General features: G+C 38.5%; 1 pseudogene across 1 annotated transcript in view; it reads left to right on the plus strand.

Annotated features, from left to right (window-relative positions):
• Positions 1–12,714, plus strand: part of LOC144664839 (uncharacterized) — a 44,339-nt pseudogene that overhangs the window by 15,604 nt on the left and 16,021 nt on the right. The window contains exons 3-11 of the transcript XR_013572858.1: positions 1,847–2,074; positions 4,286–4,379; positions 4,940–5,065; positions 7,319–7,451; positions 8,761–9,146; positions 9,429–9,547; positions 10,848–10,978; positions 11,637–11,727; positions 12,342–12,413. The product of XR_013572858.1 is annotated as an uncharacterized LOC144664839 (transcript). The remainder of the gene's footprint in view (positions 1–1,846; positions 2,075–4,285; positions 4,380–4,939; positions 5,066–7,318; positions 7,452–8,760; positions 9,147–9,428; positions 9,548–10,847; positions 10,979–11,636; positions 11,728–12,341; positions 12,414–12,714) is intronic.

Here is a 12,714-nt window from a genome sequence, read left to right on the forward strand (position 1 = left end):
AAAGATTAGCGTAAGGAACACCTGGGAAAGAATACAAGTAGCCTGTGAACAGTTTTTCCGAAAGTAAAATAAAGCAAATAAACACGAACATATATAAAACAACATACTTTCAATTGTTCCATATTGCATTCTGCACTTACCAAATCATCGAGATTTTTTTTCAGATTGCAATCCATTTCCATCCGAGCCATCAACAGTCAAAGACGCCTGTTAACAGTTTCATTGCTCTAATGTAGCAACTGTTAATAAGAATGGACCATTATCGTTTGGTTTCCTTCGACACAAATATGAATTTTGGCTGTTCAAAAATCTGGTAAAATCCGTGGCAAAGCCCCTTTAAAAAATAAAAGTTCAATATAACACTTCTTTTACGTTGTGAGGATTAGCATCTCACTTAGGAGTTCAGGAGCTACAAGGATAGCAATTTATGCCCTATGAAACTTTTTACACTTCATTGCAAGAAAAAAAATTGAATCTTTTCCATCAAGTTTTACAGCAAGGCGCCCAAAAGTGTGACCACTTTTAATTTATTCACATTCTTCGTGCAGATTTAATCCAATCAGAAGTCAACTGCAAGGTATCCACGGCTTTTGATTGGATTAAATCTGCACGAAAGAATGTGAACAAATTAAAAGTGGTCACACTTTTGGGCGCCTTGCTGTAACATATTTTATTTCACTTTTGTAACTTCCCGCCCAAACCTGTCTGTTTAATATGCCTTCATACCGATTTTTGTATCTTGCCCTAAATATAATTTTTGTTTTCAAAAACTGAAATTTTTTTACATTTTAACTGATATTTTGAGTACGAATCTATTTCATTTTCAGTGGTTGTTGATTTTCTAAAAGCAATTAGCTGCAATAAAATAAAATAATATAATTTCCTCTTCAAGAAAAAAAATATTAGTTAATATTATTTACCTGCATGTGGTTAGGAAAAATATAAGATTTATGTTTTATGTCAGTGACGTAGCGGATTTGAGGTATTAGTTTTCGATGTTGAATTCGCTAAGTACATTTTCTTAGATTTTTTGTTGTTGTTTAACGTTTTTCCATAATCATAATCATAATCATCAGGATTTGTTGTTGACAAAAATATTCGTGCTTGGTCGTCTATAATAGTCTATTCCTTTTTAATTGTGCAGAAATGTACACTCTGGCTAAATGGACATGATTATTAGCATGAACAGTGTACACGCCAATGATCGTTTTAGATTATTATTTTTTCATCAAAATAGAGCTAACAAAATCATATATGTTTATGTATTTTTTATGAAATTCAAGAGCAAATTGATATTTTGTCAAAAATATTTTTGAACAGAAAAACTTACGTAGAAGGTTTGTCACAAGCCAAGAGTGTGGTTTTTGAAATGTAATGTTATTTAAAGAAAGCAATTCCTTCCAATACATTGGTAATATGATTGCATTACTTTGTTTGGCAGTGTGGCCCTTAAATTGCCTTGAAAGTTTGACTAAATTAAATCACTTTTTAGTAATGAATATTTTATTTATTGTGGCATTCTGACGTGATCGTCTTGGCAGATGACGATAAAAATGTCTCAATTTACAATTAAGTTATTCTACAGAATTAAAATTCAAACTTGAACAACATAAATTATTCATGATCTTCAATGGAACTTCCTTCAGTTGGACGGCTTTGATTTCACTGTTTATTGGAGTTAATTTCATCTTCTCTGAGAATGTTCTTGGTAGGAAAGTTGTAATCTTCGGTTTATTGATAATAATTGTTCTTGTCTGTGATATTACACGCAGCTGTTTGGACCAATTTTCATATTTGAGGCAGACCTTGTAGATTTGACACAGTGACTCTATTTCCTCCCCTGTAGAGTAACTTGTTCTTTAAGGATGAACCTCCATCAACTCAAGATAGAGGTTCTTTGGGAGACAGATTTGTTAGTGCTTTGTCAATCAAGAAGACTACCTCTCCTGTCTCATCTACCACTTCTCCTCCAATTTCTTCTGTGAAGTCGTCTACTATAACCACTAACCTTACCAGCTCTGTGAAGAAACCTGAGATAATTCCTGCCCTCGAGACTAATACGGACCCCTCACAGGTTTGCTGTTAAATAATTCTTCTACTGGCACGTTAATATTCTTAATATTCACCTTACCAGGCGTGAAATATCACTTGGAATTTCCTAGTGGTCACTGCTCATGGAAAGATCGGCTCGTCAGAAACTACATGCACCTGTAGAAACTTAAGACATTCTGCACTTTTATTTTATTCAATTGGTTGTTTGGTTGTTGTGTTTTTAAGTGTATATTAACTGGCTTTTAGTTTGTGTTGAAGCATTCAGTGGCTGAACTGTGGGGTGCATATTGTGTACATGTATGTTTACATGTACTTTACAATGATGTTACATGATGTTACATGTGTTTGCGTGCCATCTTCGGCTTACTATTAGGATGTTGTGTCCAGTTATGATAACATCTCTGATGTCTATCTGGTGTGTGAAATTAGCTGTCATATTGACAAATAACCTACCGTTATTGGAAAATAATATGATCACTGAATTCCAAACTCAATTTCCATTGTATGCTGATGACTAATGGCGCTTTGACTGCTGCTGTTGTTGGTATTAAATTTAGAACTATGGCAATTCTTTAAACTCAGGCCGCCTTCATCTTTGTTTTAATGTTCAGCTTATTATTTATATATATAGATATATATATATGTATCTGTTTTTGCGCTCGTAAGGGTCGACTTGTGGCAAGTCTTAATGGCCACCTACTGTAGAGGTTATCTCTGCCCTTCCTCAAACTTATTTCCACTGAAAGATTCTGGTTCCAAGGTTTTCTAGTCAGGGAAAATTCTGGTAAGAAATGGTGATTTTTTTTTTGGTGACACCCCCTGTTCCCTGATTTTTGTGGCGTGCTAGGTAAGAAACATGAATTGTACAGTCTATTTAAAAAATTGAATGTAAAAGTATTGGAGACATTTAGAAGGTAAATGCTTCCGTGAATCTCACTTGTGGTATCGTAATTGAGAGTGGTTTAATGGTTGGTCTTCTAATCGCCTGGGGATCCTTCTTTCATCTTTGTAATAAGCCAAGTGAACTCTTATAGTTGTTAAGCAGGGATGTTCTTTGCAAAAACTGTTTCATTTCTATTGATAATTTCTGTTGACTTGACTTAGTGGTTGTTAAGTGTCTCAGATCACTGTAGATGTCTGCTACTGGGCTGATTGTATGATAACCCTGAGGGTCGTGTTATGATTGGACAGGCCACATTAATATTTGACTGCAGGTTGTTATTGTACATGTTGAAGTGTTTTTCCAAATTTCCCTTCTTTCCTACTGTCTGTTCTGCAAGATAGAAGCTTTCTGGTTTCATTAAAACTGACATTAGAGGGACCACTGTCAAATTATACAACATTAGAAAAATAGTTAAGACTGAAAGATTGAAATTATTTAGAAGAAAGGAAATTAGTTAATCCACGTCTTATTGCGAAAACTGAGTTTACCAAAAACTCAACTGAGTTTAGCAAACTGAGTTGATTGAAAAGATAACATGCAGTGTACAACCATTTTATTGCTTTGTGACCGAAATAACCTTTTTCTCTGCAAAATTTGTTGGCATACCCTTTTAACATGTCCTTGAACGACTTGTCAGAAACTTGGATTTTTGTTGGTTGTAATGGCAGTCAAGGTCCGTCGTTGGTTAGTTAATGTGTATGAAGTTTGCACGGTATGTTTTTCTTACGGCGTTAGCAGTGTTAGCCTGCAAACTCAGACGGATTTTTGCCGGTTGTTGTCTCACACCATTGATGCATACTGCAGGAAAACTGTTTGCGTTCGTAGGCTATAGTAGTTTCAATACACTGTTTGAAGATTTTAGGTAGAAACTTGTAAACCAGGACTGTATACTGTATGTACAACTCATGTCCGATAGATAACGTAAAGTTTAAAAAGGTTTCCAAGTAGCTCTTGGACATTGCTTATTGGAATGATCTAAATTGTTCACTGAACATTTGAATAAGTTTGAATTAGGCTGGAGTATTAGAGTTTCTGCCATCTCCACTTCCCGAGTTTCGGTTAGGAAAAACAGAAGTGGCTAATTAGTAAATGTAGCTAGAACAAAAGCATCTATATCGTTCTTTTGACAAGTTTACCAGTGTTGTTAAGGGGGGCTTGCACTGAGATTTACAAAGTTATTAGTCTGCACGCTATTTTTTATGATATGAGATGTTTCTCTTTTTTTCAATCTCACGGCGTATTTACATGCATAAATCTTTGAAGTTAACATTTCTATTTTTCTTTTCTCAGACGTTTGTAAAGTGGTCTGCACCTGACGAAGACAACAAATGTTTAGGAGAAGTTCTTCTTACAATAGATCCCAAGTGCCGGGGTCCATCCACTGGTAATGTTGTGATATGACATGAATATTATATTTACCCTTAGATTTGTAGAGAAGCTTTATCGTAGCTAATATATCCAAGCATTTTCGCGCACCAATCTTGACAGTACAACAGGGAAAGACCAGACCACAACACCGGGAACTTCGTGCCCTACTCTGCCATAAGTGCATGTGTTTTTAACGTCCCCTGCCGACCATAACACTAAAGGTGTAAGAGACGGGGCCTACGGTTTATCGTCTTTATCCGAGAAGGCTTAAATATCTAACCATTTGCAGATGCCATTGCAAAGGCAGTATAATCTTCTTAGTTGTTCTTAGACTCTGAGTCTTGGTCTGGTCTGGGAGTCGAACCTGAGACCTCCCGCAAGGTAGTCCGGCACTCTACCATTAACTGAGCTAACCCGTCGGCCTTTTTTTTTTTTTTTGCTTCTTTGGTTTTATAAAGATTTAGCTGTGGACTGGCTAATCAGAACTTTACCTCGCAAAAACAGTTTCATCGGGTTGTTGAAAGTTCAACAGAATGCAAAGCTATCCAATGTCAAGTGTTTCCTTTGTTGTTTCAGATCCTTACGCAGCGTATGGTCTGAGGGTTGTTGGTGGAAAAATGACAGACGATGGAAAGCTTGGAGCGTTTATCACTGAAATAAGAAAAGGAGGTCCAGCTGATAGACAAGCACAGCTTCAAATAGGTATGGAACAGATTACTTGCAGTGCGAATCCCTTTGCTGTTTTACCTGTGGTGCAAATCTGTAGCTGTACGTCTGAGAAACATCTGTACATGTTACCTTTCACTTCTTAAAACAGTAGTTCAGCAGCTCTCGTTAGCTTTTAATTCTAGTGGTCCTCTAGTGTGGCAGTTGCTATTGTTTTGGGGGTCTAGGGATATTGTTCCTGTTGTTTGTTCTTTTGTTCTCTCGAAGGGTAGAATGATCCAGGAGTTGGGCTGGCAAACATTGGAACAACGAAGAAAATCTCCGACTTACATTACTATATAAAATGAGTCACGACCTTGTAGATATAAATGTTGACTCCTATCTTAGTAGACATAATGAATCCAGAACTCGCGGCAGCCATAATTTCAAATAAACGCAATATAGAGCGACGAAAAACGCGTATTTTTACTCGTATTTTCCGAGGACCATAAGAGAGTGGAATGCACTCCCTGCGGCGATTGTTGAGTCCGACTCTCTTGCGTGTTTCCAGTCTGGACTGCGCGAGCATTTTTATTAATTTAGTGGTTTACCCATAGAATTTTAGAATTTTTAGATTTTTAGATTTTTTTTTTTTAGAATTTTTCAGTTATTATATATGTACATATTGTATTTTACTTATTTTTAGACGTTGGTGTGATATCCGTTTGGACTTTTTACCGACATATTAAAATGTAGATGTAGATGTAGAAGGGTAGCGAGCTATTCGTATGAAACCTTGTGAGCGCTGCTACCCGACCCGGATGCAATCCTTAGCTTTAAAGATAAAAGTCGTGAAACTTAAAGGAGAAGTTCACCCAGAATGGCCATTTATTTTCTTTACGCCAATAAAAAGTTTACACAAAGATATGTTATTCACCAAAATTTCAGCCTCCAACGTGCGCTATAACCCTACGAAAGCTTTCCCAAAACTCGACAACTGAACGCCGCCATCTTGGAGCTGGTAATGTATGCGTGACGTCAAAGAGCTCAGCCTGAAGTTTGGCGGGAAAATATAAATACTCGAAACTCCTTGTTTCTTCGTAGTGGCATTTGTTTGTCAAAATGCCTGTTTGTGCAGCTCCATTTTGCTCAAACAGAGCTTCAAGAAATACAAAAACAAGGAGTTTCCAAAATTGTCCCGCCAAACTTCAGGCTGAGCTCTTTGACGTCACGCATACATTACCAGCTCCAAGATGGCGGCGTTCAGTTGTCGAGTTTTGGGAAAGATTTCGTAGGGTTATAGCGAACGTTGGAGGCTGAAATTTTGGTGAATAACATATCTTTGTGTAAACTTTTTATTGGCGTAAAAAAATAAATGGCCATTCTGGAGTGAACTTCTCCTTTTAAGACTTACGTAAAATGGGTAAAAGAAAATGTTCTATGTGCCTTTTTCAAGTTTTAGAGTGTTTAAGAGGAAATCCGCCAGGTCTTCGAGTAGTTATTGGACAAAATTATGTACCAAAACTATTTACACCTGATTGCAAGCTTTTGTGTTACTGCTTCAAATATCTTATCGAAAGAAATCTTTTCTAACAACACCAAACATCGAAAACAAAGATCGAAGTTCCACTGAATTCCCATGAATCGCTTAAAAGATGTGAACTTTTGTCCATAGCTTGGGAACTTTGGATATCATTTTCTCAGACTCTGATAAGAAATTGTTGTACCAGAATTTTTTCCACCTTATTGCAAACTTTTTTGTTACTGCTTCAAATATCTTATCAAAAGAAATCTTTTCTAACAACACCAAACATCGAAAACAAAGTTCGAAGTTCCACTGAATTCCACTGAATCGCTTAAGACGAATTTCCAAAATGGCTACACGTGAGATTTTGCCTAGAGCTTGTGAACTTTGAAATTCATTTTCTCAGACTCTGATAAGAAATTTTGTTGTGTTATCAGGGATAATTACTTACATTTTACCTTTTATTAAGGGTAGGAAATAACGCAATAGGATTTAAATTATTCTGGTACTTGATTTTTGTCCAACTTTAATAAATATTACTCGACTTCCTAGTGGATTCCGTCTTAATAACTTGGTGTTAAACATAATAGTTGATGGCTATCTGACCTATTTGCCATAGGTAGGGTTGTCGGTTTGAGTTCAAATGCATTTTAGAGCTCAAATGAGTCAATCATGAGCAAAACTGAAGATGAACTATCAGGAACTCGAATTTCTTCTAGATAACAGTTTCTAACTCATCAATCGTATTGTTGTCAGATAACATGTGATGTGTGCATTTTGTTCAGGTGATGAAATTCAGGATTGGAATGAACAATCACTGGTGGACTGTACCTTTGAAGAGGTAGCAGAGAGTATCAACTCATCAATGGAGGACAATCAAGACAGCAATGAACTTCATCTTATTGTCTGCAGAGATAAGTAAGTATCTGAGTTGTTTTTGATGTTTTGAGTGCTAGTCATCCTTCCTTATAATAATAATAATAATAATAATAAAGATTTTTAGCAGGGAGCCCACGTCACAAAAAGGTGGTTTTCAGTGGGGCCCTGCATAAAATAAATAACAAATATGATAAAAATGGTTAAAAAGTGAATATTAAAAATAGAAGATGAAAAAGTTAAATTTTAAAAAATGAATATAAGAAATTAAAAAACTTATCAAATACTTCTAATATGTCTTTTAAAAGTTAAAATGTCAAATGCGCTTTTTGCTTTATACAGTCAACTCTCTATTAAACGGACGCCGTCAGGATCGGCTCCAACTGACCGTCTTAGAGAGGTTGTCGCCTTATATGGTGTGTAGTGGTTACAGTAAAATGACTGAAAAACGGCAGGTACGGGACCAACACCAGGCCCCAGTTGTTCAAAAGATGGATAACGCTATCCACCGGATAAATCACTATCTGTGGATGGTTTAGTATGTTTTGTTAACACTTATCTACAGAATTGCGATTTTTCGGTGGATACCCTTGGAACAACCGTGCCCGGGTGTCCATCCTATAGAGGTGTCCGTTAAGAGAGAGTTGATTGTATTGGTAAATTACCAACAAAAAGACAGGCATTGAGCACAAGGCATCAGTTTTATATGAGAAGAGCAACGTGTGAACTGACAGCGTCTCTCTCTTTCTCCTGCTGTCGGTAATATAACGCAGGCTTTACACTTGCCAAAGACTTTGAAGGTCACAGGAAATCAACTGGCTGGTGGTTTGCCTGGCGTGTGTAGCAGGCTCGGTTACCAAGGAGTACAGCAGGCGTGGTTTCCTAGCGTGTTTAGTGGGCTTGGTTGCATTGATTGTTTGTTGCTGTTGATAACGACTTAGCTCTGACTTAGTGCCAGTCTCCTTGGCAGCCATCATTTAGGTCGTCACGTGATAGGAAATAAAGCTTTGTTGTGCTTGCTGTTGCTCTGAAACAAAATGGTTCTAAGAAAAATGGTCCTAGAAAATGGGTTAAAAATTATCTTCGGTGGCTTTTTGAAAACAAACTCTGAGCTCACATAAATTTCACATAAATTTCTAACTTCATGTATAAAGTAGCTAAACCTTTATTGATACACGATGATATTTAAAGCGTGAAGCTTGCGGGGTCGTCTGAATAAAAATACATGTCTACTTGTGTACCCACTAATGCCTTGAAATAATCTTAGAATGAGTGTCAAGCTAGAAGTAAGACGTTGTTTAATTTGTTCGTCTTCAAACCATAATGTATGTGATTGTTTTCCTGTTCTCAGGGGTAAATTTCCAGGAAGGAGCTCCCAGTCACCAGTCAAGTCACCACGTGGACAGGAAGTGAAGAGAGAGTCGCCTAAACAGTTCCCCACAAGAGAGTCCCCTGTCAAAAGGGACCGCATGTCACCCTCAGCGGCACCCATGTCTCTTCAACAGGACAGGAGACCTCAGGACAGGAGGGAAGATGTCACAGGAACACCAATACAGCGGGACAGTGTCACAGGAACACCAATACAGCGAGACAGTGTCACAGGAACACCAATACAGCGAGACAGTGTCACAAGAACACCAATACAGCGAGACAGTGTCACAGGAACACCAACACAGAGAGTGAATGGACCAATGATGAGTGGTGGGAGAAATCAGCCTTCCTCGTACGAACCAGCAGGTTTGTTATTAAAGTTGATTTGATTGGATGGTAGTTTCTAGTTTGTCCATATTGCAATCCATTTCCATCCTTCCCATCATAAGTCATCCTCACTTTCTTAAAGGTTCCTGTCATTTTTCGAGCATTGTTGTACAAAATCAAACAATCATTGTAACATTTTCTTTGATCTAGGTGTAGTGCACGTTTTGAACTCATAATCCTGCCAGTGATAGATAGTAGATTTTGTCCTTATTGTATTTTCAGAGGAGTATGTTTAACATCTTTTGTGTTCTTTATTCTCAGATGATGATTTCTTCTTTGGCGGTGGTCCTATACCTGATGACAAACCTAATAAGTCTGTCAAGCAAGTTAATACAGGACCAGGGCAAGGCAAGGCATCGAGAGTTACTGGTCGAATACAGGTAAGTTATAGAGCAGTTTTCAATTGAGTGTAGTAAAACCAAAACCAAAGTAATTATTCTGGCCAATCACAAAGGACACAGACAATCTAGCCAGCCAATCAAAACTCGAAGCAAATACATGTCGCAGGCACTAAGCGCGGGAAAACGTGCGCGAGCGAGTCACGATTGGTTTTGGTTTTACTTCTGATTGGCTAAGAAGATGGCGCGAGATTTTTAAACCAATCACTAAGCGTAGTGATGCAAAACCAAAGCAAACGCAAATTACTTTCGACACTCAAGTGAAAACCGCTCTATTTCATTGTAGCGTTAAATCACACTTGAAAATCTTAGCGCTGATTTACACGGTACGACTTTCTGCATGCGACAAACTTACGACAGGCTTACGACATGACTTTGGACCATTTGCACGCGCACGCGTCTGTTGTAAGGATGTGGTAGGTTGATTTACACGGCGCGATTCATGTTGTAGTCATGGCGTAAGCGTGTCGCATGCGATTATGGTAAGCAAAATCGTACCGTCTAAGGCCCGGGAAAAACGTCGAACTTCACAGGAGTCGAACCTAATGCAAATGACCAAAAACAATAGGTTTTGCTCATTTGCATTAGGTTCGTCTCATGTGAAGTTCGACGTTTGACCCGGGCCTAGTTCACGCCTTACAGTACGTATGACCAATAAGTTTCTCTTGCAAAGTCTTCATGATCCTGTTGGTCCACAGTTGCTGACAACTGGTAACTTCGGTATCCCTCCTTTATGGGACGTAGTCGTTCACAGTTTGTCTCTAAGCATTTCTGTAAAGTTTCTCCACCTATAATTTGCCGGTTCTCTTTTATACATACGGTGAAGGGTATAGAAAATATCTCGACGAAGGGCACAACAAGAGGATAGAGGCCATGGTTCGTAATAGCGACCGTCAAATCTAATTGCGCCAGCACAGTTGCACTCAATGTAATTTACACCAGTAGATAGTACATGAGCAGTTCAGTAAGAGAGAAGATCCAAGCGTTTGTATGTGTTTAGACTGTTCACCATCCCTTTTTTTTCCCCAAATTCTTAGTGTTCTTCTTTTTTTGGGGGGCGGCTTTTTTAGACGCGAGAAAAAAGGGGGGGAGAAAAACCCCCCACACAAAAAAAACACCCCCCCCCCCCCCCCCCTTTTTTCCTTTTTTTTTTTAAAAAGGGCCCGCCCACCCAAAAACAAAAAAAAAGGTTTGTATATGCTTCACGTATCTTAACGGTAGTGATGCCTGCCTACCAGTTGTTTAGTGGATTGATGAAATTAATGTTGCATTTTTTCTGTAGTTGAAGCTGTTTTATGACGAGGATGCTGCAAATTTAAATGTGACAGTTGTTGGAGCCGAAAGCTTAGCACCCAAGGAAACCACGACCCCTCCCAACCCTTACGTCAGGATTTACTTCCTCCCTGATAAGAGGTAAGCTTTCTTTACTGTTTTTTGGCTTTGTTGTTGGTAGGAAAAAACTTGCATCGTACTCAAACCCATTGAGAGCGAACCAAAACAAACCAAACCAAGCGTCAATCACGTTTTCCCGCGCTCGGCACCGGTTGCATTTTTTCCCGCGCTTGGCGCCGGTTACATACGTTTGCTTTGAGTTTTGATTGGCTCATTGCGTTATTTCAGTTAGCTGCGATTGGCCAGATGTAATAACTTTGTTTTTGGTTATAGAGCGTTTTTTATTTGAGCATAATCACTCTTGCCAATCAATGGCAACAATGGACAGAGGCAATCTAGTGAACCAATCAAAACTCGAGGCAAATACATATAGCCAGCACGAAGCGCGGTAAAAGGTGCGCGAACGAGTCATGATTGGTTTTGGTTTTTCTTCTGATTGGATAAGAAAATGATGCGCCTTTTTTAACCAATTACTAAGCGAAGCAATGCGAAAACAAAGGAAACGCGAATTACTTTTAACACTCAATTGAAAACCGCTCTACTATGGTCAGTAGAAAACTGAAAGGGCACAAAAATGTTTTTAAGGGTGGGGCTTATCTTGTGTTGAATCCTTAGATGGTTTTTCGTTTAGTTCGTTGCTGATCAGTAACAGAAACACGTTTTAACTTTGCTTTTTCAGTATGCAGAGCAAGAGACGAACAAAAACGGCCATGAAGTCCACTAATCCTAAATGGAATCAAACCTTTGTGTATCCGTGTAGACCACAGAAGGTGAGTGACATCGCCCTTTGCATAGGCAGCGGAGCAGGGGGGCAGGGGCTGAAGCCCCTTCACGTTTTGGTGCCGAAAATATCGCTAGTGCAGCGTTAGTTTAAACATCTTCGAAACGTCCATGGAAATCTTCGGGAAACTTCGTTTATCCTCGGAAAAGTTCGAAAAATGATCGGAAACGTTCGTATGGCCTTCGAACAACAATCGGAGAATCTTCGAAAATCTGCGGTCTAGAATCTGATTAGAAAGCAAAAGTTGCACCAAATATGAAAACCTGCCTAATATTTTAAGGACAGTCTAAGCCCCCCCCCCCCCCCCCACGTTTTTTAACGCTCCCCCGCCTCTGCTTTGGTGTGGTATGATCTGTACTGGATACTGACTAATAACTAGTCACAGTAAATAGCCAACTGGTCTGCCTCCTGCCAGTTGGGATTTTAAGATTTATTTTATTTATATATTTGTTCAGTATTTTTTTCATATACACGGCCCCACAAGCTTCTATCTTTAAACAAAAACCGTATATATATAAATTTGCTTTTCTTTCCTTTTACAGTAATTTTGAAGCAGCAAATAGAAAGTGATAAGAAACTTTTAAATACTTATGTGTTTCACAGTTCGGTAATCGTGCTCTTGAAGTCACCGTGTGGGATTATGACAAAGTTGGATCAAGTGAGTTTATTGGCGAGGTAAGGAACATGTTTCGTAAATACTTTGAGAGGTTTTCACTTGAGAGTCGAAAGTAATTTGCGTTTGCTTTGGTTTTGCATTACTACGCTTAGTGATTGGTTTATTAATCTTGCACCACTTTCTCAGCCAATCAGAACTAAAACCAAAGCCAATCGTGTCTCGCTCGCGCACGTTTTCCCGCGTTTCGTGCCGGCTACGTGTATTTGCTTCCAGTTTTGATTGATCATTGGTTCACCAATGAGTGTGACACCACCAGTAAAAAGCAAAACCTAAGCCTGTAGATAAGCGACTGAGCATCAA

Source organism: Oculina patagonica, chromosome 9, assembly GCF_052425735.1.
Source record: "Oculina patagonica isolate OP01 chromosome 9, crgOcupat, whole genome shotgun sequence".
NCBI classification, from domain to species: domain Eukaryota; kingdom Metazoa; phylum Cnidaria; class Anthozoa; order Scleractinia; family Oculinidae; genus Oculina; species Oculina patagonica.